The following is a 27,520-nucleotide window of genomic DNA, read 5'->3' as shown; positions in this document are numbered from 1 at the left end:
AATTCAACACTGTGGGAGTAAATTCAACTCTGTGGGAGTAAATTCAATACTGTGGGAGTAAATTCAACACTGTGGGAGTAAATTCATCTCTGTGGGAGTAAATTCAACTCTGTGGGAGTAAATTCAACTCTGTGGGAGTAAATTCAACTCTGGGCTTTGTGCTGTGAAGAACAAACTTAAAATCTAGATTATTGTTCCTTCAGATTGAAGAGTATAAAGTTCCCTGAACGTTTCATTGAGATATCTTGATTATTAAAGAAAGTACAAGTGTTTTTAAGTAAAAAGTTATGTTGGTTGAATTCATACATTACCTAAGCTTATACATGTCCATTAAACATCGGGCAAGTCAAAATTTGTCCGGGCAATAAAGAGTGTTTTTTTTTTCATTTCCCCCTGAACTGAGTCCTGAAACGTACCAAACCGAACCGTGATTTGTCGTGAACCGTTACACCCCGAGTGAATAGACGGAAACTGCGACAATCCCAGTGTGAACTGGCCTGAACCGAGCTGCAGGGAGAGATTCCCTTTCATTCAGAGCTGCTGTTGAATAATTACTCCTAATCATCCTTGAAAGTCGTGACCTTTTCACCCCTCGTGGTTAAAGAAACATGCAGTGTGTCTGCAGACAGTCTGTCCATGCAGGTCTTCTCCCCTTCATGCACCAAAGCTGGTCTCCTGTAGTATCATCAACAAACTGCACAGCTCATCAGAAACACTTTAATGGTCCGTTGCAAACATGGACTGGGGATTCTCACACAGAGTGGGACTGATGAGGCCAGAATGACTCTGATAGAAAATGTTAATGAGAATGACTTATTTCAAATGACTCCCTGGCTGTTTGGCTCTGACTCCTCTCCACCACACGGCTCCTGTTCTGAGACGCTGGTTTCATGAGTGGGATTGTTGTATTGATGATGTAAAAACCCAACCTTTTGCTTTCTTGACAAATGTGTATGGCTGTTGTGACACCAGTGGTACGACTACGTCTGTCTGACCTCTGAGGCTCAGAACAATATTTCAAAACTTGTTGAAAAGGGTCATATGTGCAGTGACATCGAGAAGAAAACAAAGTGCTTGTCTCAGTTCTGAGAAAAGTCCTTTTTTTTACAAATACCGAATTTGTTTTTTGTCTGCAGGTTGTGGTAATGCACACAAAGCTGGGCTATCATATTGAGATGGTTCAATCATCTCCAACAGAGAGCTTCTATCCAATGCTAGCAGTCTGTGATGGTTTGAACTAAATACAGCATTACGTTGACGGTACACATGAACAATCATGAGTTTACTAGAAATAGATATCAGCACAAGTTAGAAAACGCGATGGCATATTGCCAACTGCTACGGTTTCTTACCTCTTCAAATCAACTAAAGTGAAAATGAGTAATCACATTGGTCCTGTATCTGCTGTCGAGCCTCCAGAGAAATATTCACTTTTCTTTTTCAAATCTAAACGTGACAGTTGTCGTCAATGTGCACAACGAAGGCCTTAGGTCGTGATGAACTCACATTGGTTCGGTCATGTAGCAATATATACATATGAAAAGTAGTTTAACATGAGTGCTTCATACCGCATGCTACGTAGTCTGGAGTTTTACTAAGTTGAATTTGTGGAGGATATGAACGCTATTTGGTCGCTGTGCTAATAAGCGTGTGGCCATTTTAGACAGCTTGGTCTGAGATAATGAAATACTTCAATAAAAAGAAGAACACTCTGCATTTGACTTTAAGAAGTAGCATGAAGTGTGCAGAGGAAACTAAAGACTCTACAAAGAACGGTGTCCAAAGCGTTTTATTATTGTTGAGAATGTCAGAGTGAACCTGAGTGTTTCTTTGCTAGTGTTGAACTTTGTCTGCTCCTCAGACCAGCTCTTCCTGTGCAACAGGACCGGCTGCAAGCCTTTTGGCTTTTTGGTGAGTTTATGGCCGTAAACAATTTTAACTCATTTAAAAGGAGGAACAAACTGGCTCAGCTTTCAGAAGAGCTCGTGTATTTTTGGTGACATACATTTCTTCTGCTTTTAGAAGTGATTTTTACTCTGAAGTGATTATATATTTTCTAAATTGTAGTTTAAATCTCTAAATGTCATCCCTCCCTCACACAAAACAAAAAAAACAGAAACAATACTGCTTCCAACAAGTTGCTCTCATGTAAACAGTCTAATGCATACAAAAGCCTCATTTGACTCCTGTGTTTGAACCTGCAACCTTTGACCTCAAAGAGACGACACTGCCGCTCTGTGGAAACTCCTTCTGGTCTCTTCAAAATCACAAATCTCTCGCTGTGTAGCAACAGTGGGGAGCTGGAGAAAACTGGATCCAAATCGAAAACGTCTTCAAATCTTCAAGAAAGATAAAAAATAACATTTGGTTTATCTTGTATGAAAATACGTGGCTTTCTCAATCAGAGGACGAGATGAAACGAAGAGTTTTCCACTTCGACGACAGAATGTTTCGTAAGCATCTTTGTCTGAGACGCCTCGTTGTCCATGCTGCTGATGAACTAAACAGCTTTTTTCAGAAGGTCGTCAGGTTGCAGATATTGATCCAGAGATAATATATGCATGACAGCCACGTCTGAGACTTGCCGCTGATGCTCACCAGGTTCTGCTGGTTACATCCTGAACAATGTGCAGGACAAGTGAGAGCGATTCTTCGCCATTTCTCATCTCATCGTGTTTGACAAGTCTGCAATCATGATCAATCGAAACACTTGTGCAACATTTGAATGAGTGTAAAAGAGTTTTAAGTACAGCTCACTCAAATATGACAGGCAGTACTTTCATTGTAAAAATCTAGAGATCACACTTTGTATGATACGGAGTCATGTCAGGCTATGGCTGGAGTCATTATGCTCACGTGAATCTACGAATGGATCGAGTTCTTTTCGCTCCACAAAGAAATCAATACCGTCTCCCTGCACAGTGATCGACTGGCTGGGACGGAGCAAAGCAACACTGCATCAATTTCTGAAGAAGAAAACTTCACACAGATATGCTGTTCATGCAGCACATTCAATTTGACTGCAGGAATGTTGTGCTGGATCTCAGTGAGACGTCTGCCCTGGGGTGGAAACCGGCAACAGAATCCTCCACGTGGCGTCCCGGTGCAAACCCTCCAGTGACTTGGACATCTCCAAGTGTTCTTTCCTGCTTGGCCGACATCTTGGATTGGCAAAGTACCCAACCAAGAGCACAAACCTGCTTTATCTGCAGCCTAATTAAGACCAGAGCGACATCATCTGTAAGCCTCGGAGACGTCCAGGCAGAGACACTCAGACACACCAATCAATACCGCTTCCAAGAGTCACCTTTCAAAAGGAACAATTAGCATGGAGCTGCAGCTCCAGGGAAACCAAACAGCTGAATGTATTGCTGAGAAACTCATTACCACAGAGAGCAACATGTGTATTAAAATGGCTTTTGTACTTGTCATTATTATCAAGAGAGAATGAAAATGTTTGAGTGCTGAAATCCAAAGATCAAGAACAAGACGATTATGTGCACATTAACATCCCGACTCACAGTAAGTGTTGCCAGGGCCTGTCGATGAGTAGAGCTCAGGAAAATACTTTTACAATCAGCGACTGCACTTCCCAATGTGCTTGGACAGATTGTGGCAGTTTGAGCCATTCGGAGGAGATCGTGATGAGATTTCTGTTCCGACCAACATCATTGGCTATTCTGAGTTGGATTTGTTCCCTGGACCTCCGCCCAGGAAGAAGTGGTGCTGCCAGACGCTAATGCACATTTGCAGCAGGTTTGAAAAGATTTAGTCTGTGATACAGTTTGAGACCCTCCAGTCATGTTTACGCTACTCCTGTGAACACAGCAGTGTCAAAACCAGCTGCAAGTTTCTCAAGTGACAACAACTGGTAATAGTATTATACACTTTAAATACAAATCCTATTCTCTGTTGGCAAAACAACACATTTTAAAACAACAAAAATTAAAAGAGACATTTTTTTAATGACTGCCCCTTTTTAAAAAAAATTTTGTAAAGCATTCTATATATTTTATATTACAATATATATTGTGGTTACAATACATTAATATACATAATATAATTCTACATTTTTACATACATATGGTTACTATATTTTAATTATTCATACATATTTAGACTACAAACAAATAAATAACTGGTATACTGGCTCCAGCATGCTCCTGATGGGGGGTTGAGGGAGAACCCAGAGAACCTGGAGGAACCTCGGTGCACACGGAGAGAACATGCAAACATTGCTTGGCTTGTATTTGAACCAGAACCTTTTTGCTGTGAGTCAAGAGTCCTAACCAATGCACCACCAGGTGACCCTCAATTAAAATGTATTCTGGTTTCACAGGTTGAATATGGAGCAGAAATGTCACGCTAACTTCCATTAGCAAACAGTGAAGCTTCTGACGATCCACAGGGTGGTACTTTGGTTCTGATGTCAGTTTGAAGGTCTTCAGGAGGAAGAGACACATTGTAACTGTGACTGTGTTGGACAATATGTTGGCTTGAGGACTTCTCTGAACGTGTGAAAGCTAAAACAAGGACTTTTTTGCTCTATGTGGTTGTAGATAAGTATGTGAGAAAAACATGCATCATCAGCAAACAAAGACTTTCAGTCAGAAACTTTTAAACCTTATCAACACTGTGGCTTGGCATCACAAAGCACTCAGGAGACTATTATTAGCGGAGTAACTGGTCTTGAACAACCTCCTCACTGTGAAGAAATCCAACAACACGCAGCACGTCGAGGAGCGCCGCGTTGGCCAATGAGCAGAACTAAACATCCATCTGCTATCGAGGAATCATCAGCGGGATGAAAGCTGCCTGTTGCACCTGTTTCCTGTCGAGTTTCTTCCCATACCTTCCATTCTCACACAAGCCACAGAAACCGTGAGGAGACGTCTGCAGCAGGTTGGCGTTACCTCAGAAAGGCCTCAGCGAGGATCCACTCATCTTATTATTCCAGTCTTCACTCTGGCAGCGTTGGAGCTTCTCTGGCCGTATGCTCCCGACAGCCCGCGAGCCGATCAGTGTCTGTGGGTGGTGAGTATGACTGAGCAAGTGAGGTATGTGTGTGTGTGTGTGTGTGTGTGTGTGTGTGCAATGGCATGCCGGAGTATTTTTGGGCCTTGCCTGCTCAAATGCAGCTTGCATGAATCATGACTTCCCACATAGTAGGTCAGCAAGCGGGTGAGTCATATTGCTGTCTTATATGGTAACACGCTGCACATGTGATAGAAACAGTGGGGGTTATCTATAGACCCGGGCCTGCTGCTTTGAAATGTCTCCGGTGAAGCTGAGCTGTGTCTCTCCACATGATCCGGGGACTGGTTTGTCCTCGTTTCATCTCTTCCCACATGCATCCTGAACAAATCATTTCTCAAATGCGCGACTTCCATGTCAAACAATCAATTTTCGTCGGCCTCAACTTCACTCAGACTCACTTTACTTTGAGACAGCACCGACTCAAAGTGAAAGCACATAATACTGCACAACAAGCAGCTTCACCAGTCTTTGAGGAAACACTCACACTGGGTTCCTTCAGTTTAAAGAAAATCTGCTGGAACATTAGCTAAAATGTTACTTTAGCTTGAAGAAGTAATGCACTGATTTATCTAGATGTTTCCTGTTTTCCGTCATATTCTTTTGTTAACTAATATGTGCAAACGGAAGTGTTATATCCCATCAAGTGATTAGATCACAAATGTGCTGAAGCCAAAAATCTAGCTAAAGCAACTTAAAATGACGCTGCATCCTCACAAGGTTCAATCACTGATTCACGGCATGGACACGTTTCCCTTTCTTGTTGCTAGCAACTCCCAGATGTTTTCACATTGGACCACTTCCAGTTCTTCTAAGAGAACCCCAACCCTCCTAGTTTTCTTCACAAGGAGAAAACCTGAGATCAGGAAAAGCTCCTGCTGGATTTCAATCACTGCAGTGATAATGGGAATGGTGTCATCAAGTGTTAAGTTTCACGCAGTGGATGATATAACATTGTGGTTCATAAACATTAGTCATCATGTTCGCACTGAACTGCTGCTTTCCGGAGTTATTTTCTAATAAATACACTTTGCAATTGTAGAATGAAAACCATATTTTTGGAAAGATAAGCTTGATGAACCTAATATGGCTTGGGAAGGTGCATGTAATAAAGTAGATGACATTTAGATTATAACAAGACCAGCTTATTTTAAAAACAGCATCTAACCTCTGGAGGAAGATTAAAAATCTCCTCAAAACATATGTAGACTCACAACTCCCTTTCACGTTAAGGCACCATATTGCAAACGACTGTGAAGCTCCACCTTCCAGTGAGGAATTACAGCTGAACAGACGCTGATACACAAACACGCCCGTCTGAGTCTCGACCTCCGACTGAACTGACGGGGAAACAGACGATTACGTTCTCACAGGAGAGCGGCTTGTTGAGGGATTATTAGGGATCACGACGAGGTGGACAGACTGAAGAGTCCAGTGCTCAGGAAGAAGGTGCTTCATCTACTGCAACATCAACACAATTCACACTGAATTCATTCGTCAGTGTCACATGAAGATTCACACTCTTTGTTGAAATGAACAAGGCGAGTGGACACTAAGGGGTGTGTGTGTGTGTGTGTGTGTGTGTGTGTGTGCGTGTGTGTGTGCGCAGGCCTCCCCTGTGATGGTATGACATGTTGTCCTGTTGTGTTCCTGCACGACCTCCAAAGAGCAGGAGGATGAGAGAAAGAGCAACTGATGCTTGTAACAGCTCCTCTTGCTGCTCCAGCACCACAAAACACAAATACATATTGTCCAACGCACTTCCCCAACAACCTATGTACTTTTTTTTAATTCGTTTGTGATTCGAAAATGCAGATTTTGAAGCTATGGTGGAAAATGAGCTGATCCTGATCTGTGCTATGGTCATTTAGCACTTATAAAAACAACAGAAGTGTGTAAACTTGACAGTACCTCCTCATGGCTACTGCTGTTTTATGTAAATAAAAGAGAAATTCACATGATGGGAAGAAGCCAGGTTAAGGAGAGGATGGATGGATGTGTCGATGAAGTGATGTATAGTTTGGTTCGGCTTTTTGTTACTCCAAGATGAAAACTGCCATGAAGGAAAAGTTCATTATAGGCTGATCTTTAGGACACAACTGTGCTGTACTTGGATTTTCCTCTACGACGAAGAGCTCAGACACAATCCGACAGGTTCCCGGGAGAATCCCGGCGGATCTGCTGAGCAGCCGTTTGTGCCAGTTGAGTCAGGCTGCAACACGATTCCTCGATGGTACCCAGCCACGGAATGGCCAAACCAGGTCAGACCACCACTCAGTCACACCAAGCTAATTTGGGAAGTGATGTGAGGATACAAATTCACTCACACACACACACACAAACACACACATGGGTACTGCACGACTTGAAGAGCTGATTCATTGATAGAAGCCTTTCTCTCACCTCCGACTCAAACCCTTCACAAGGAGGACCCTCTGTCTGACCCTGACTGTGCTGGGGTCCAGGGCTTTGGACCATAAAACTGAAGAACAACTCAAACAAGACACAACGATGTCATAGTCACGTCCACATTGACCGTGACACCAACAACACAACATAATGCTCACCTGGTTATAACCACAGCCTTCAGTCCTTCACTGTGAGACCAGAACCCTTCAAAGTCAGTACCAACCACCCTGCAGTCCTACCTCCCCGTCACCGTACGTACCGTACCCATACCGATACCAGTCCAACCCAACACACATCAACGGCTCTGACTCCCAGTAAAGAAGGTCAAACACTCCCTGGATGAGAAGACCTGGCTTTCTTCAGATTGCACAACACCGCTGCTACTGAAGGTTCAGTGTTGATGTGGGACTGAGACTCAACACAGCAGTTGTCCTGTAATATGTATCTGTATGTATTTTTCCATGAGTTTCCAGAACTCTCGCTTTGCTTTCACAAATGCATTGTGGTATATGAAAGCCATGTTCTGTGTTATTCTCATTGTTTTACTAGATTCTGGTGAACAAACAGACTTTTACGACCATCTTCCTGATAACGTGGCTCATGAGTAAAGAAAGTGTTTTCACTCGTGCAGATGAATTGGATGATTTTGTAGCCTGATGATCAGAGAATGTCTGACGGACTGAACCTGTCAGTTTAAGTGTGAAGCCCTCCTGCTTCTCTGTCATTCCTCAGCATCTTTCTTGCCCTTGGTACGTGACGAGTATCGGTGGTTTCTGTAACCGCTGTGCTCATTTCACAGCCTCTGCTGAGGCCCGGCTCTCTGAATCACATACAAGAGTCTGCAAGTTTCATGAAGCAGTCAGCTGATTTCAGCGACTGGAGAGCAGAACGTGAGCCAGAAGCCGTTTGAGGCTCCAGGCTGAACAGGAACTCAGCTGGTGGATGAAGTGTGGAGATGCACATGCAGGCTGGAGAATGTGTCATAGGTCAAGCAGAGCTGTCAAAGTACGTCAGCACGGGTTCCGGCTGCCTCACAGTCTGAAAGGTTACAGTTTCGAATGGCGCAGAAGCGACAGTGTGGTTTGGTGGGTTTTCGGGGCACTGGTCAGGATGACTCAACACCAGAAGAGAAAGCATTGTTGTTGATTCAGCCTCCACCTCTCAGTGGAAATACTGATGATCTGCCGCTGCCAACGCCGTGTCAGGCATTGGAGGAGGCGGAACAGATTACAAACATGACAATAACAACAGGTCGAGATACTGACATGCTGTTTCTGATCTCTTTTACCAAGCATGGGAAAATACACAACTTGATCACTGTCTTTGAATGGCACTGCTGTCATCTCACGGTCCAAAGACCAACGTCGGTGTGTTGTGTAATACCACACAGCTGTTCTAAACTAGATATCTACATTTCTACAGGCTTCAAAAATAAAAAATTCACATTTGTGTAAATTCTAATGAACTTAACTTCACATGCATGTTTTTGGACTGGAGCAAACTGCAACATTTCAAAGACGCAGATTCCTCAAAGACAGGCCTGGACTCCAACGTAGGACTGTGGGGCAAGTCACTACTACACCACAGCATTGAAGCATGATGCTGTTGTTTTATTGTTTTAGTTGGTTTAGTAATTATGATCAATATGGCCTCATTAAAAAGCTAAGTAACAAAACTAAAAAAGCTGAAAATATTTTGCTTCATGAATAATAAACTACATTTTTGTATGTAAAATGTGTGTTGGAATACCAGTGCTGTGATAACGGGTTTAACCTCACAGCAGGGGTTGATTCAATACATATTGGGCTTACATGCAACAAATCAAGGCAGTATCTTAACCCTTTATTGTACAAGTACCTATTTTAGTCACTTCCTGCCTTTTTTTCACCTTTGAAAATACGTAGTTACAGAAATCCTCATTTGTCTGATGATGTGATAATTAGAATAGAATTTTAAAGGTTTTTGAAGACTTCATTGAGAATTTGGAGTCAGTTTTCTGCTTCCTGTCAAACATTTCGTACATACAGAAAACATTTATCTGAGTGTGTTTTATAATTATTCTTAGACAGTCTTTATAAAGCAGGTCTTGAAATATAATGGAAATTGTCCAAGTGTCTTACAAAGAGTAAAGAATAACTTTCCCACTGTCTCAGATCTTTTTGGATATACTGTACTTCTATGTGGCGGGCTCTGGTTTATAACTCCATTAATTGTGTGAATACAGTTAATAAAATGTGTGTGTGTGTGTGTGTGTACTGAAGTTTGAAACAAGGCAAAGCTTTCCTTGTGCACAGTCACACTCTGCACAGATCAATATTTATCTCTGAGACTATTGATCTCTCTCCTGATTAAAACACTAAATTCTAGTTGAAGCGAGTTGAAGGAGTAGAGCAGCAGTGTTTTTGTGACGGGGGGGGGGGGGGGGGGGAGGGGTCAGTGAGCATGTTGCTATAGAATGTGGATGACATCTATCTGAGCCGCGTGTGATTGATTTTTCCATCAAGGCTGGAAATGACTGATCCAATAATCAGCTGAGAACATGTCTATAGGCAGCACCCAGAGCTTTATTAGACAAATACACACTTCTAGAGGCCTTTGTTGTGTGTAATATGGAGTTGGCAGATACTGTGCGAGCCATTTGTTAGTGTCATAATCGCCGAGAGCAGCCAGGCTGACTGATGAATACCAAAGCCAAAGTTCATATCTCCATCTGTCACCGCCTCCTTTTGAAGATAAACACTCAACCTATATCAAAGTGAGAATCTTCTGATGACACTGAGGCTGCTCAGTCCGAGCTGTGTACTTCTGCCCTCCAGCAGTGGCTGCATTCAGCAGACAGAGAGGAGCCGGTGTGTTCACTCATTAATATTCCCCACATCTATATCAGCTCAAATGTGTTTGGATCTGATCGACTCTAATCAACTCAGCATTTCATGAAGGAACTCGGGAAGCAACCTCAACTTCACAAACATGTAGAAGCTGAATTACAAATCAGGCCGTAGCTCAGCGTGTTTCCTTCAGTTCATGCAAAATACTGGGAGGAGTGCAAAAGTTCACCTTGACTGTCGCTGAAATGTGTGCAGGAAGTGACGAGGCCCTCTGATCTCAGATCAGTCCTGCAGAACCTCAGCAGCAGAGGAACCAACGGCCTCCGAGCCTGTCCACAGCAGCACAAGTCCTCGTTTCTCCCTCATGTTCTTAAACAGAATTCCCTCCATACACCATTATGAACATGGCTCAACACCACGTACACATACACCAGGTCTGTAGGTTTCGCTGTAGCTGGCTAAACACACTGGAAAGTCCCAAGACACGGACAATACAAAAACACAGACGACATGGAGACGACTGCTCCTCCTCTTTGTCCTCAACAAATTCAACATCTAGCATCAGTAGCTTGTGCAACTGGAGTCTGCCACTGTTATTGTTTCGTGGCGTCCCGGAGAGCGTCATGGCCGGAGGGTGGGGGCGTCTGTCCCTCCACACCTCAAACCCCAGCCGGAGTTTGAACATTTCTTCACTCTGGAACCCCCCCCCTTTTTTTTTTAATGAAGTTTTGGAGCTCCTAAAACGCTGCACCGTGTGGATGATGGGCCTAAAATGATGCGTTTACATGAGATGGCGGTCTCACATGGACCAGGCCCACAGACCAGCCGGAGGAAACAAGTGCCAGTGCAGACGCTAGCGCTGCTATTTGTAGACGGCTGAAATGACAGGTTGGACGCTGGTCTGCGGGGAGGATGCTGGACTTTTTTAGCGGTGCACAGTTCTTAGAAGGCATGATTGATGCACATCTCTGCTGCAGCGTAATGGTTTTAACTCCTCTGTGGCCGTGCAGCTGCCACGCGGTGGCGGCGGCCAGCGAGAAGCAGCTCTTAAGCTCCAAATGGGGCTAAATGGCCCCCCCTTCATCCTGCCGCTGCTTCCTGACCGAGGTCAGCCTCTCTGTGCACCACAAATGACTCCATGAAACCAGGGCAGACAAGGCTGTAGAGAAACTGCCATTTGTTTGTTTATGATTTTGACGGCGCACCACGTCCCGTCGCACAGGGACATTTTTAGCCCCCTAATCCCTCAATGGGTTTATAATGGGCCAGACGAGTCAAATGACAAAAATAAACATAAAAAGCTTGGTGTGTGCTGGGCTTATGTCTGACCTGTCATTATGTTTGCCCTTTACATTCCCATTATGAGTATACCTCCGTAGCCTCGCACAGTCATGGTGATGAAAAGTGATACACTGGGTGTAGATTCAGCCTTATTGTGGGACATGGGGGCTTTTCTGGGACGGCCATTGCCATGATTATGCATGTATGATAAATCAGAACAAATACGAGGGGGATTTCATCAGAAAGGGCTATTTACAGCAGGGTGGTCCTGCTCTGAAAGACGTATTTGATATGTGGACACTCTATTTATTGCACTCTGCAAAACATTTACTATGATATGGGTATGGACTACTTCCACAATCCTGAAGCCATGGACCTTCATTGGCCTCGACCTGTTGGCCTTTAACAGCTTCCAAACATCTCATTGGGCTTGGGAACATTTAAGTATCATTACCTGTCATTTCATCTGAGCTGACTTGATTCTCCATTACAGCCAAACATCACCCTAAAACCCCAAAACAAGATGAACAGTCTTCCACTAACTCACTCTGAAAGCTCATCTTCTTGCTGAACTCGACACTTCCAATTGTTGAAATGCACACGACTTAAGAACTACACATGCATGGGCTTTGTTTGATTTTTTTGATGCTGCAACAAATCTTTTTTTGATCGTGGCACCATTTGACATTAGCAGACAGGCTCGATCTTTTGATCCCTTGGAAACGGTTGAAATGCTTTTTGAAATGGCTTGCAACCAACTTCAACCCTACAGGCCTGAGTGACTCGAGGTTCAACGTTCAACATATGAAAATGGGTCCAGGCATGATATTGATCACATATTGTGCACATGCACGTTGTTCTACTAATGTAAAAATAAGATACAATAATGATTTAGAGCATTTGTCTTCATGAATATGGAATATCAGGCATTTGTCTCTGATTGAGGAGTTCATGACGAGAGCTTCATTTGACCAGTAGTGTAAATAGGCTCAGCATCAGCAGAGACTGCTCTTATTGTGGTGAGAGACGTTTCCTCAGCTGCTCCCTCACCACTTCTATCCCTGGACTTTATGATGGCATATTTTCTGTGTGTCTTCTTGAAGCTTGTTGTATTTTCTGATTTTCTTCTGTTCTTCTATTTACGCACAGCCTTGAATGAGTAAGAAATCATCTTTCATATTTTGTCCATTTTTCCACACATGATAGTTGTATTTACATCTCTTCATTTACACTTTTGCACATTTGCTAGAGCTATCAGAAAAAAAGTGATTTCCTGAATGCGTCTATATAGATGAACTGCAACAATGCAAGCCTGTTTTTAAAGAGATGATGACATCAACTGGAATACAGTACAAGGATTAAACCAAAAGACATCTAATGGAAACACTGAGGAACAGCGAAGCTCTCGTGTAGAGGTGTAGAATGGTCTGGACTCGTAAAATCAAGCACAACAACAACAGGTACGGGATTAGTATGAGTATACTCATACTAGAGTGTAAACACTATAAAACATTACTATGTTGATGACTACTGATGCAATGTACAGTCAGATGTCCACAAAGGACATCTGCTTTACATTGGTTGCATCCATCAATGCACTCAGGATGTGACAGTATCTCTGGCTGGAAGACTCAGCTCCTTCAGCGTGCACGTACTGGTTTTATCCAAAAGCCACATGTCTGAAACCCAAGACCTGGTGTACAACCGAAGAGATCCCAGACCAGGTTATAAATCAAATAGTGGGACCTTGCAATGACTCAGAAGCCCTAAAGGCTCCTCTGAATGAAGAATTGATGGTCTGCAGAGATGTGCAACAGAAGAGGCAGCACAGGAGGAACAAAGGAAAAGGTAGTTTCAGCAATGTGAAGCCTGGCTGAAGTCTCAACGCCGCTGAGAGACAAGAGCAGGTATTCAGGGATAACGTGATAGCAGGTGATGGATGGTCCTGAGTAGGGATCCAGCCCCAACCAGCTGCCCTCGCTGCCTTCCATCCCCACTGCAGCCCTGCCCATGCCCCACTTCTCCCCCACTCCCTATGTCCTAGCTCCATATGTCCTAATGTAAAGCCAGCCATCGACTGGCCGCCTGCATGAGCTCAATAACCTTTGGATGCACACGCCTGCCTCGGCCTGCGATGTCATCCAGCCTCGCCCCGGAGCAGACAGGCTCATTTCCTGCTCTTGTGGACCAGCGATCGGGACTGGTGGACCAGTGATCGGGACTGGTGGACCAGTGCTCGGGACTGGTGGACCAGTGATCGGGACTGGTGGACCAGTGCTCGGGACTGGTGGACCAGTGATCGGGACTGGTGGACCAGTGATCGGGACTGGTGGACCAGTGATCGGGACTGGTGGACTGGTGGACCAGTGATCGGGACTGGTGGACCAGTGATCGGGACTGGTGGACCAGTGCTCGGGACTGGTGGACCAGTGATCGGGACTGGTGGACCAGTGATCGGGACTGGTGGACCATGCTGCCGCAGTGTGAAGGTACACAAGCGTTTCACTTCTGCCACCTACTGGAACTAGAAAGCAGTGCGCTGCAGCAGATTCAAGCAGTGTTGCGATGGTTTTTGGCTTCTCTGCTCACGCGCTTGTTTTTCCTCTTGCTAAAATATTTGGCTTCTGGCATCATGTTGAAAAAAAGGCTTCACAGGAAGGAGCCTTACTTCAAGATACGTTTTTTCAGTTGTGTTGATGAACGAGGAGGAATACCTGACATACCATCAGTAATAGTTGTTTAGTCAGGAAACACTGCAGACGCTCAATGTTTGAGTCTCACTCAGAACGTTAAAAACATACGGACTCTCACACAAGCTTCTCACAAATGTTTGTCTGCAGTCTTTTAACAACAAACCACACTTTCTCATTTGAACAGTTTTTTTCCAACATCTTATGGAAAAATGGTGAGACTGGTGCCAAACTACAGACATTTAGTGATTCCACTTACTGTTGAAATAGGATTACTTCACTGTATTCATCAAATTTCAAATTAAAATTCAAACAATTTTTAATTTCCTGACAAATAATTTTTAAAGCTAACTGATATGAGCTTTTGATGAACATAACGGGGAGGTAACGCTCTTAGTCTTTTGAAAATGAGCCAAAATGTTCTTGAAATATTGCAAAACACTTGATTTCTAGCGAAGCGTAACATTTCCCCCTGAGCCTGTTCAGCCAGATGAACTAGACTCAGACACACATTCACACAAGCACAGCAGGAGCAAACCAACACCACAGATGAGACCATGCATATTCATTCTTTTGCACCTCAAACACCCAATGCATAAGTCTTAATGGCAGTTTGCTTTGGTTCAGTAAACATTAATGAAGCAGTTCCTCTTGTGATGGTATCTGAGGATTCTGGGACCGACTGCACCGACTTGGTTTCTCCTCACATGGTGAAATCTTCCCAGTATCTGGAGCTGGCAGGAGTGGTTGAATCAGCCTGATCCAGACTTTCCACCTGTCCAAGCAGCAGCTCCAGACTGAAGGTCATCTGATGGAGCAGCTGATAGTCTGCTTTTCCTTCCAGCTACAAAGCAGCCTGCGTGATTTGCATTCATCAGTGTTTATGGTCTGGGACTGATGGAACAGAGAGGTTGGGTAACTCAGTCAGCATTCCCAACATTTTGTTTATTTCCATGGCTTTTTCTGTTTTGAAGAGTAAAGTGTGTGGAGCAGGGAGGAGCTTGGCTCGGGGGGTTGGACAGTGCAGAGGAGACGTACAGCCCTGGGGTCGCCGCAGGACATGCATCCCCTCCCATTCCTACACCAGAGGTGGAGGCAGCAGCAGTGGGAGGTGGCGGGGACTTGGACTCTATTTCACTTCCCCATTCCCACAGAAGTAGAGCAGCAGCAGGGCCACTCACGTTTCTGCACCCACGTGAGACGTCCTTGCTCCTGGTGGAGGGTTAACTTGGTGTTTGGACTTCAGACCCGTCAACTGCTTGACAAGCCGCCTGGTGAGCTCCAGTGAAAGGTGCATCACAAGAGGACCGACTCATCGAAGCCCTGCAATGTGACTACGACCAGCAGAACAGACTCTCAGTTGGTCCAGTTAGTGCGACTGTACTCTCACTCGGTGTAAGACGTTGTGGGAAACAGAAGATATGCACCTCATATGAAAGTGGAGTTAAAAGTTTGTCTTTAATCCTGCACAGCTCTTTATTCACCTCCTATCTTTAAACAATTTCTAATTTAAAGCAGTGATGATTTGTAGTTTGACACCAGGAGCTGATGAGACCTCAATGGGAGTCTGAGTTCCTTCAACATGTCGTCCACCTCAGTCTTCCACTTTAACCAATATGAAGCGTTGACAATGCCTAATTTATGTTGGCGTCCTTCAAACCTTCAATGGTAGAGCTCATCCTAACAGATCTATTATTAATGGTATGAAGTCCAGCTTTTAAACGGCAATGAAAAGGTCTGCAGTCAAAGATTTCTTGCATAATGAGGGACACACTATATTTATATTCACAGAACATCACACCAGACAGAAACAGGTCCTGATGTTGCTAAAATTGGTTTTGGAGGTAGTAGGAGCAGGGTGGTAACTGATTAAACTCGAAGAAATATAAGCAAAACCCCCATTGGTTAGGTTTTCAGTGTAGCCTAAAATTGAGATGCCATATTCTGCTCGGGTCTGAGTCTGTGCTCCCGACCCAGTCCTGCAGCATCACGGTGAGCTGCTCCACACAGTAGTTGTCCTGCAGCATCACGGTGAGCTGCTCCACACAGTAGTTGTCCTGCAGCATCACGGTGAGCTGCTCCACACAGTAGTTGTCCTGCAGCTGGGCTGGTTGTGCAGCTCAGTGGTCGGTAGGTTGCAGTCAGTGACACAGACTTGTATTCACAGCATTGCAGCTACAGCGAAAAGATGCTGGTGTCAAATCCCTGGCACATTGTGTTTCTGGACATGTCACATATGTAGTCATGTGATCCAGGCAGAGTGACAGCTCAAAATAGATGATTGAGCTGGTGTCAAATTACAGGCATTAGATGCTGTGAGATTGCTTATCTCACAGCATCTCACAGATCTCCTTGTTCCAAGACCTAGCTAGAAGTACAGCTGAAGCTGGTGTTGAATTACAAGCACTTAATGCTGCTCAGTGGTGAAGAAAGGGAGTTTCTGCTGCCTGAAGAGAAGAATGGAGCTGCATGGAAATCCAGTGGAACAGAAGAAGGGAACCATAAAACCTGAACATGAGAAGAACTTCTGCCAATATCAACTTCATGTTCTGATCGAAGCCTCTGTTATTGTTAGTCTGCAGAAACCTCTCAAAACACACACACACACACACACACACTGTAGTCTGAAACAGTTTTTTTTCTCGCTGTGGGCTTCTGAGTCATAATATGAAGGAGGATGCCAGAAATGAGTCAGAAATGTTCCAGCAGCCTGATAGTACATGTGACTGCAGCATGAATGAGTCCCGGTACGGCTCGTCTCCTGCCACAGAGATAGCTCAACCTGCTCTCCCTTCTGGATGCAGCATTATTCACATGCGTCTTCTGTGGTGACTAAAGACTTTTCCCGGCCGGTGCCATCACCTCCCATCATACTGGTGTCTGTGACACTTCAAACACAAAGCACATACATTGTTCAGCGGCAACGCTACGCCGAGCTGCAGCCACGGTCCAACACAAGAAGAATATATGCAGCCCTCTGTGTAGCTTTGAAATTCTACTCCTCACCACAAATTAATTGGCTTTGCAGATGAAAGAAACGTGCATTGTTAATGCTAAGTGCTGAATTGAGAGGCTTAGCAAGGCAGCGTCACTTCAAAGCTCCGTCAGCTACGCTGGGTATCCCCGCTCCACGGAGGGGGGCAAGGGGTGATGGAGAGGGAGGATTGTGGACTTTGACTCATGTCTGTCAGCGACTCCCCTCCTTTCCAAAGTGTTCAACACCGGCTGGAATTATGAGTCATTTTCAGCGGCAATCACTGCGCTGCAAAACAATACTGCAAATGTATTTCTTCCTCAGTCTTTTGCTCAGCGGGGAGTCAAAGCAGACAGATCGACCGACACTTCCATTCAAGTTCAAGGTCAGGAGGCTGAAGCCTTCAGTCAAGGTGAATATTCAACGTTTCTTACCCACGAACCTGCTCTAAAAGAAAGAAACGGCATTACATTTCTCCAGACTTTATTGGGAATGTCATTGAATATTCATCCTCACTAATAAAGGGCCACTTGGTGGCACTTCTACCATTGATGAGAGTCGTGGAGGCGAATCCAACAAAAGTAACAAAGTGTTCATCTTCAGCATCAAAGCATCTGATACTTCATCGATCAACCTTTTGGAGGAATATGAATGGATATCTGCGCCAAATCTGCTCCGAAACAACCTTTATCTCAGGATGAGCTTGAAATCAAAGACTTTAAGATTTCTAATTTACAGTATGAAGAGAGAGGTTGCATGCAGCTCATGTCTGCATTGAAGCTTCACTTACTGTTTCTTCTGATTGCATCTTTATATCCTCAAACAGTCTCACTGACTTCAAGTCCTTTTAAATCTTCATTCTGCAGTTCTTTAATGTCTGGGACGTTGCACTCATTTTCATAAATGCATCACAGAAAAGAAATACAAAGGTCAAAGGTCAGCTTGTAGATCGAAACACATTTGCAGTCTGCAGAGGATCTGTCAGCACATCAAGTCATGAACTTCAACGTCAGTAATAATTGAGTACATCAATACATTACTCTTTGAAGACCACAAAGACAGGTATCTGTTGATCAATGGTGTCAAACAAAAGGCCTGAGGCCCCACAAAAGGTCCCCCCCCGGCCCCCAGGAGGACTTGACAGAAAAAAACCTACATTTATTGCTAAATTTATTGAGCATTTTAGTGAGCAGCGCTCAATGTTAGATCTTTGTTACTTGTGAAGCATCATGTGAGGAAAAAACTGCAAAATGCTGCAAACTGAGGACGTATAGACGTACAGATGTGTATTTTGCACCTGGAAGCATCATTAAAAATCACATAATGTTGAATTTGGACTTCATCATATCATCAATATCACCTCATTCAACTCCTGTTGAAGAAAGATAGTAAATAAAATCTATATTCTGTCATTTTCCCATCTTTTCACTCAAACAAAGAATTTGGGTTTGGCCAAAGGTTTTTTTTTTTCAGATGTTGTCGGGGGGTGGTCCAGAGGCAGGAGGGGGATTATAAGCAGAATGAAGCCCCCCTCATTCATCCTGTTAGAGCGCTCTGATTGATGCCCCAGTCCAGCACAGACACCGGGCGTGACGGAGGGTGACGGAGGAGGAGCAGTGCTCGGCCAATGTCACGTCCACAACATGTCTCAGAGAAGGAGCAGCAGGTGTGGAGGTGCCAGGAGCCTGAAAAGGCCTCATGAATGAGCTGCTTCTCTCCCATAACTGATGTCAAACTACTCGTCTCACATTGTTCCTGCCATCCATGAGTCTGATCTCCGGCCGCAGAGCTCGGGAGCAACAAACATCTCTCCTTCCCAGAAGCCACTGCACCGACTCCCACTTCTTCTTTAGCCTGCCACATCAACCAGCTGTCCATTGAACCACATATCCACCAGTACTGCTGAGACTCTTCAGACTCGTGGAGGCTTGTCATGCTGGTTCTGCAGAAGAGCGTTCAGGCCTCCTCTTCACCACCTCACCATTTGGTTGGCGGTGCAGATACCAGTTTGCACCAGGAGCCTCGACTTGTTGCAATACCACAACTTTGTGTCATGGACCAGCGAGAGGAAGCCTCCAGCTCACAAGTCGCTGACGACCCACATACAACCTGCAAGGAACATTACAGTGAGCGGAAAATCTACATCACTCCCCACACACACATTTAAAACTGAAGAGTGGAAATGTGGGCTGTGCCTGCTTCCTCTCACTGTTTCCACCCTGGAAAATGTACATGTTCACCAGATAAAAGTGCATTGGATGTTCAAGGGGGGGGGGTCCTCATCTGCCCCCTGATGACCAGCTCTGTGGCATTTAGCAAAACGTCTCTTCAGCAAATGTCTCTCCTATACAATCAATACTTTAAAATCCAGTACCCGAAGAGTGGAATTCTTCTCTGAAGTACAGAATGATAAAAAGAACTTTAGTGTTTAAAGGTGACATAACTTGAAATGTGTGGGTGTTTAGAGATGCAGTATGATAATCACAGGAAAATAGTGCATTCGTGCATCTAAAACCCATTTAGTCTATTTACACATGATCACAATCAATGGAAGATATTCAATATATTGCGTGCGACAGTTCAGCCAAACCAAGTGATGTAAAGCTTCAGCAGGGGAACAAACCGAGGGACACAATACCTGCAGACTGAAACTGGCCCCGGGTGTAATTGGTTCCACTTCTAACGACTCGGAACAGGTTGATGTTTGCTTTCTTTTGATAGATTGGTAGAGTGGTCGTCCAGCAGTTGGAAGGTTGCAGGTTGGATTCCCATCTCTGCCATCTCTGCCTGCTTACATACCGAAGTGTCCTTGGGCAAGACACTGAACCCCAAACTGCTCCAAATGGAGCGACAGCGCCTTGCCTGGCTGCAGCCTCCAGTGGCGTGTGAAGGGGTGAATGTGATGAGCTGTGTAAAGCTTTGGGGCTGTAAAGCACTCCATTCACCATTTCACCGTTTCTGCATGTGCTTTGTGTAGGAACCATGACGACGCTGGTGTCAAATGACAGCCCTTGCTGCTGGCTGTGTGGAGAGTGGGGTTTTACATTCCTGATTCAAACCAGCCTTTCCAGGTGTGGTTTGCACATTGTCCCTGTGGCTGCCGGTCTCAGAGTCCACTGTCCCCACAGAGGACGCTGCTGGGACAAGGACAAGACAACTGGACTTCCATTTTTCTGAAGGCAAACGTTCAGAATTTCACGAACGTGCATCTCACATTTCTGATGTGCACATGGACGGTCCAGTGTTGGCGAGGTTTTGTAGCTCCTCCACTGGTCCTCTGCTGGTCACTGGTCCTCTGCCGGTCACTGGCCCTCTGCTGGTCACTGGTCCTCTGCCGGTCACTGGCCCTCTGCTGGTCACTGGTCCTCTGCCGGTCACTGGTCCTCTGCCGGTCACTGGTCCTCTGCCGGTCACTGGTCCTCTGCTGGTCACTGGTCCTCTGCTGGTCACTGGCCCTCTGCCGGTCAATGGTCCTCTGCTGGTCACTGGTCCTCACTGGTGTTGCCTTTCAAGCTTCAACCTGACACCAGCGGTGGCTGCCGGCCAGCTCAGCTTTCATGAGAACAAGGTGTGGTGGCAGGATGATGAGGAACAAGGTGTGGTGGCAGGATGATGAGGAACAAGGTGTGGTGGCAGGATGATGAGGAACAAGGTGTGGTGGCAGGATGATGAGGAACAAGGTGTGGTGGCAGGATGATGAGGAACAAGGTGTGGTGGCAGGATGATGAGGAACAAGGTGTGGTGGCAGGATGATGAGGAACAAGGTGTGGTGGCAGGATGATGAGGAACAAGGTGTGGTGGCAGGATGATGAGGAACAAGGTGTGGTGGCAGGATGATGAGGAACAAGGTGTGGTGGCAGGATGATGAGGAACAAGGTGTGGTGGCAGGATGATGAGGAACAAGGTGTGGTGGCAGGATGATGAGGAACAAGGTGTGGTGGCAGGATGATGAGGAACAAGGTGTGGTGGCAGGATGATGAGGAACAAGGTGTGGTGGCAGGATGATGAGGAACAAGGTGTGGTGGCAGGATGATGAGGAACAAGGTGTGGTGGCAGGATGATGAGGAACAAGGTGTGGTGGCAGGATGATGAGGAACAAGGTGTGGTGGCAGGATGATGAGGAACAAGGTGTGGTGGCAGGATGATGAGGAACAAGGTGTGGTGGCAGGATGATGAGGAACAAGGTGTGGTGGCAGGATGATGAGGAACAAGGTGTGGTGGCAGGATGATGAGGAACAAGGTGTGGTGGCAGGATGATGAGGAACAAGGTGTGGTGGCAGGATGATGAGGAACAAGGTGTGGTGGCAGGCTGATGAGGAACAAGGTGTGGTGGCAGGATGATGAGGAACAAGGTGTGGTGGCAGGATGATGAGGAACAAGGTGTGGTGGCAGGATGATGAGGAACAAGGTGTGGTGGCAGGATGATGAGGAACAAGGTGTGGTGGCAGGATGACTGGACCTGTGATGTCTGGCGGTCACAGAATCTCCTGGAGCTAAAAATAACTTCTGCACTTCCTTTGTGTGTGAAGGGAAGCCGGCGAGGACCACCGGAGCTCCGCCAGCAGAAACCCACTGGAGTCACGAGGGGGAAACAACGGACCTGGAGCCTGGAGCCTGGAGCCTGGAGCCTGGAGCCTGACGGAGCTCCACCTGCACTTTGCTCATTGACACCTCAACAAATCAAACGCTGGGCCAACATCAGCAAGCAGAGCAGAAGAGGCCATGCTTTACACCGTCACACTGAGCCAGTAGAAGAGTTCCAAAATAATCCATTTTTTGGTTTAATTTAACTAAATTTTATATAACTTAACTTAAAACAAGAATTTAAGTTGCCTTATACAATTTTAAATAATGTTTTGGAGCTGATTCATGTAATACATTTTTTTCAAATCAGATATTAATCAAATAAAATGTTTTTTTCATTCAGGCTATTTTCAAGGATTTCTTGTTTCAAAATATTTACAACATGTTAAGAATTATTATTCATCTTTTTCTTATTTCAGTATAAATCATTTAGATTATTTTAATTTACAGTATTTAAGATTATTATACTTTAAACATTTTGGGGGGAAATTAATCAAGAATTATGATATTATAATTTTTTCACTTTATTTGTGCAGTTTTTTTTTGCCTGTTTTCTAAAGAAGTGAAGACTTCTGTCCTGAAAAGCCACGTTTCCACCACACAAAAAGTGCAGGGATGGAACGGAGCGGTATGGCAAAGCTCCCCAGAGCCGAATCTGGTGTTTCCGCTGCAGAAAAGAGTTTAAAAAGTAGGCGGGGTTTAGAGCTCTGCAGATGTGTGACGTTACAACAGTCATCTCAGCCAATCTAGACCTTATGAATCCTCTTTCGCTTACATCCTCCGCTTTTCACTTGTTTAGTTAACTTTATTTTTGCAGCTCCAGAGCTGCAGCTGAAACTTCCGTGTTGTTCCAAGACCGTGGCCCGGCACCAGAGCTGGCTCCGGCTGGCTCCGGCTGGCTCCGGATGGCTCCGGCTGGCTCCGGATGGCTCCGGATGGCTCCGGCTGGCTCCGGCTGGCTCCGGATGGCTCCGGCTGGCTCCGGCTGGCTCCGGATGGCTCCGGCTGGCTCCGGCTGGCTCCGGATGGCTCCGGTTGGCTCCGGATGGCTCCGGATGGCTCCGGATGGCTCCGGATGGCTCCGGCTGGCTCCGGCTGGCTCCAGTGCGAGACGCAACTTCCGTGCCGGTTCAGAGAGAGCGAACGTCGCACCGGTGAGGTGACCCCGGAAACATTCCGACGGTTGGCGCCACGGGATGTGACTGCCTCAACTTCCGCATTGGAGCAGAAAGCGAGGTGGCGATGCGAGGACAGACCTCGGCTGTGTGGCTGCAGTCCCAGGACAATGGGGGTGTTGCATCACGTCCCACTGGAGCTCCGGCCCCCTCGCCGCCTCCAGCCCCCTCGCCGCCTCCAGCCCCCTCGCCGCCACTCCTTCAGGACCAGCATGGAAGTAATACAGCAAAGGAAAAACTAACAACAACCAGTGCAAACCCCGATATGTGAACAACAGAGGATTCATCCAGCCGACACATTCAAATATTGAGGGCGTGTCGTAAATCACTGACCAATCAGCAGACGGCTCCTCAAACTCAGACCCGTTCTGTTGTCCTGAGTCTCCCAACGGAACAACCTCAACCTTTGGAGTGGTTGTTCCTGGAAAATCCCAAATTGTTGCGGTGGAAACCCGAACCTTAAGGAATATACCAGTCCATTCCCGCACTTTTTGTGCCTCAAGCCTCACGGTGGCTGATGAACAGACGTCAACACTCAGCACTATTAGCAGGAGAGTTCCAGCACATGTTGCTTCCTCGCTGTTCCGTGGTTCCTCGTGTTCCATGGTTTGATCATGATACTGTTAAATCCAGTTTGGCAGGTGTCATCAGTTGAGTTTAGTGAACACAGAAACACATACAAAGACCCACGGTGACTATGTGTTTGGATTTGAGGTTTTCCTACTGAGGTAATAACATTGTAGTTTATTTATCTTGACTTAAATGGAGCTTTTCATTGGTTGAACATGAACATGAACAAAATTTTCTGAATGAATTGTGGTTGTTGACGTTCAAATCATACGTATACAAACTGTTTCTCCTGGAAAGTGATCTCTGATCTGAGATTTGAACATGACATGGCGCCAAGCACATGGAACTCTCACAATAACAGCAGTGAGCAGCTCAACAAGCCAGCCTTTGAATAAAGTGTTTCATTGTAGTTTTCCGGATCCCGGATGTAGTCACTGTGACCTCTGACCCCCCAGCAACAGGCCTCAGACTGGAGGCTGGACACACTGCTCTATAATACAGCACGGCACCAGTAGCTATGAGGCTCATGATCCTCATTTGACTTCCATCCACATAAGATTAGTTGTGATATCCACCACCTTTGCTTGCTGTATGTGACAATTCAATCCAGAAACCTTTAACCCCCCCCCCCCCCCCCCCCCCCCCCCTGAGGGTCTCAAAAGATGACTTTGGCCTTGGAAGTTTGGTGAATTGGATTTGAGTGCAGGTTGGTGGTCTGAGTGTGGAAGAACAAACTGTGATCGGTGCAGTCGACACACGGTAACGCTCGCCTCCTTGAACATACAGCCAGTTAATGATTCACAGTGTCAAGGGGAGCAGTCGCAGGGAGCTGCTGCCTGAAAACACGTCTTTCCTGATTCGATCTTTCACAACGTATTGTGGGCACCGAGTCAACAGCAGGCACGTCAATGCAAACTCCTCTGGTTCCTGTGAGAGGAGCAGTTAAACCGACAAACCTGCATGATGCGGGGCTGAGAGGAGAGGCGGGAGCTGGTGGAGGGGACGGGAGAGGAGAGGCGGGAGCTGGTGGAGGGGGCTGAGAGGAGAGGCGGAAGCTGGTGGAGGGGGCTGTGAGGTGAGGCGGGAGCTGGTGGAGGGGGCTGTGAGGTGAGGCGGGAGCTGGTGGAGGGGGCGGGAGAGGAGAGGCGGGAGCTGGTGGAGGGGGCTGAGAGGAGAGGCGGAAGCTGGTGGAGGGGGCTGTGAGGTGAGGCGGGAGCTGGTGGAGGGGGCTGTGAGGTGAGGCGGGAGCTGGTGGAGGGGGCTGTGAGGAGAGGCGGGAGCTGGTGGAGGGGGCTGTGAGGTGAGGCGGGAGCTGGTGGAGGGGGCTGTGAGGAGAGGCGGGAGCTGGTGGAGGGGGCTGTGAGGTGAGGCGGGAGCTGGTGGAGGGGGCTGTGAGGTGAGGCGGGAGCTGGTGGAGGGGGCTGAGAGGAGAGGCTGGCTGGAAACAGATGTCAAACAGGAACTTGTGTGTTTAACGTCTCCTCTGCAACAAGCTTCCTGGAGACGCTCTGCCTTCCACCGGGGGCAGGACCACAAACTGCTGCCTCATACTTCACCTCGGTCAATCCGTGGCCTACTTTCTGCGGATGTGGAGAGTCAAAACAACAACAACAAAAAAAGAAGGAGACACAATAGTTTGTTTTGGAAGAAGGGCTGTGGAAAAAAGTCTTGGGGGCAAAGTCTGTGTTGTGGAGCTTCTGCTAGGCTGCAGGGAAAACACAGGGACTTCACATGTCGTGTGGTGCTCGGCCACAAAAAGCAGAATCACATCAGCTCATTGAAGAGCACGACGACGAGTCTGCACAGAGGAAACACTGAACCATGTTCCCAGTGTCTGCAGGTCAGAAATGATAAGCTGAGGTGTGGGAATGGCAGATTGTTCTGCTGTCAGCAGTTTTACAAATAACAAACCGGATGAGCGTGTATGTGACCTGTGGCTTCTGTTCAACACTGAAAAACAGACAAATGCATCCGCAGAGCTCACCGTGACTTTAATTCCATCTAAAGTCTTTGCATGCTTGAGAGACTCTCCGAAATCTTCTGCAAAGAAAATGCTGCAAAAACATTTTGAAGATGTTTTACTGTCTGCTGCTTTCTACTCCAAACAGCTTTCAAAATGCTGTGTGCACTTCTGAAGCTGAAAATCCTATTTTTTTTCCTTTCATCGGTTGCTGTCTAATTGCTCTTTATATTGGACACTGAAGAGCATGTTTTGGGAACCTCTCTCTTGTGAAGGCTCAAATCGTTGAATGTGATTCAGAGTTCACAAAATGTGAAGGTTTTATAGTGATGACATCATCTTTTACCTAATCTGCCCAACCAGGCCTCCCTACAATATTGCCTGCACCAGTGATGTACAAACATTAATGTTCATTTGGAAACCGACAAGACAGTTTGAACAAACCAAACATCAGGATCCCATCAGTTCCACCATCGTACCATCCGTGTCTAAACGTGAATGTGAGAACATATCGACTCGGGGAAAACCTGATGGATTCTGCTGTTGCTTTTCAGTTGAACTCTCAGAGGAGCAGTGAGCTCGTCTCTGTTTTGAACAGAAAAGCAACATTGAGCAATCATCTGCTACTATCTGCATCCTGGTGAGACGTCCTGTGTCCTGCAGAGCCTCGCTTCGTCCGTCAAACCACGAGACGGGTCTGGTACTGCATCATTCTTTCACCATCAGCCTCACCACAGGGGGCAAGGTGACCAGGCTGGACACTCACTGCCATCAGACACGTCTTCAGGAAGAAACGGGATATTCAGCATCATTACCAGACTTCCTTAATATGAGAGCATCTTTCACAATCTGTCACCACATGTTCTAATAAACCAAGTCTGAATCAATGTATGTGAGTCAAATGTGTTCCTTCCTTCCTTCCTTCCATCCATCATGCCTCCATCCATGCATCCATCCATCCATCCATCCATCCATCCAACGCAGCACAGTAAAATTGTGTAGAGTTTCTCTGTAGTAGAATTTGTAAACTTCAGGTAGAGTAAAAATATTAAACAAAACAAAGCAGACAAAAGCAAAGTAGCATATTATAGCAATAGATAAAACAACAACAACCCGGCAAGCACCTGAGAGGTTGGACCCAGAGGATATATCAGAATAATCAAATGTTACCGGTAGACATTATTGTAGTGAGTCTTTAAGACGCATCCAGTTACGTGTATACATATCTGTTGTACATGTATATTAACAACATATACAAATTCCCTATAGAGTCATGTATAAAGATACAAGGGTAAACAATAATCCTAAGTACCAATGATAAAGGACACAAACAGTAGAAACAGAAGAAAGTACTCCACAAATACTCTCCATCCAAAACTCAGATACAAGTCAGTTTCCAGGAGTACAGGTACAGTACATGGTGTCAGTGTCCAGGAGTACAGGTACAGTACAAGGTGTCAGTGTCCAGGAGTACAGGTACAGTACATGGTGTCAGTTTCCAGCAGTACAGGTACAGTACATGGTGTCAGTGTCCAGCAGTACAGGTACAGTACATGGTGTCAGTGTCCAGGAGTACAGGTACAGTACAAGGTGTCAGTGTCCAGGAGTACAGGTACAGTACATGGTGTCAGTGTCCAGCAGTACAGGTACAGTACATGGTGTCAGTGTCCAGCAGTACAGGTACAGTACATGGTGTCAGTGTCCAGGAGTACAGGTACAGTACATGGTGTCAGTGTCCAGGAGTACAGGTACAGTACATGGTGTCAGTTTCCAGGAGTACAGGTACAGTACATGGTGTCAGTGTCCAGGAGTACAGGTACAGTACATGGTGTCAGTGTCCAGGAGTACAGGTACAGTACATGGTGTCAGTTTCCAGGAGTACAGGTACAGTACATGGTGTCAGTGTCCAGGAGTACAGGTACAGTACATGGTGTCAGTGTCCAGCAGTACAGGTACACTACATGGTGTCAGTTTCCAGGAGTACAGGTACAGTACATGGTGTCAGTGTCCAGGAG

At 45.9% G+C, this 27,520-nt stretch overlaps 1 protein-coding gene across 4 annotated transcripts in view; it reads right to left on the bottom strand.

Annotated features, from left to right (window-relative positions):
• Positions 1-27,520, bottom strand: part of bach2b (BTB and CNC homology 1, basic leucine zipper transcription factor 2b) — a 151,113-nt gene that overhangs the window by 83,790 nt on the left and 39,803 nt on the right. The window contains exon 1 of one of the 4 annotated variants that reach the window (XM_080514110.1): positions 4,853-4,985. The exons of 2 other annotated variants lie outside the window; for them this stretch is intronic. The gene's annotated coding sequence lies outside the window, so the exon portion shown is untranslated. Of the gene's footprint in view, positions 1-4,852; positions 4,986-27,520 lie in introns of those variants that run through there. One more of the 4 variants, XM_080514109.1, reaches the window with a different exon arrangement.

Source organism: Blennius ocellaris (assembly GCF_963422515.1).
Source record: "Blennius ocellaris genome assembly, chromosome: 18".
NCBI classification, from domain to species: Eukaryota; Metazoa; Chordata; class Actinopteri; order Blenniiformes; family Blenniidae; genus Blennius; species Blennius ocellaris.
Note: the sequence above shows the minus strand (reverse complement) of the source record. Positions and strands in the feature narration are given on the sequence as shown.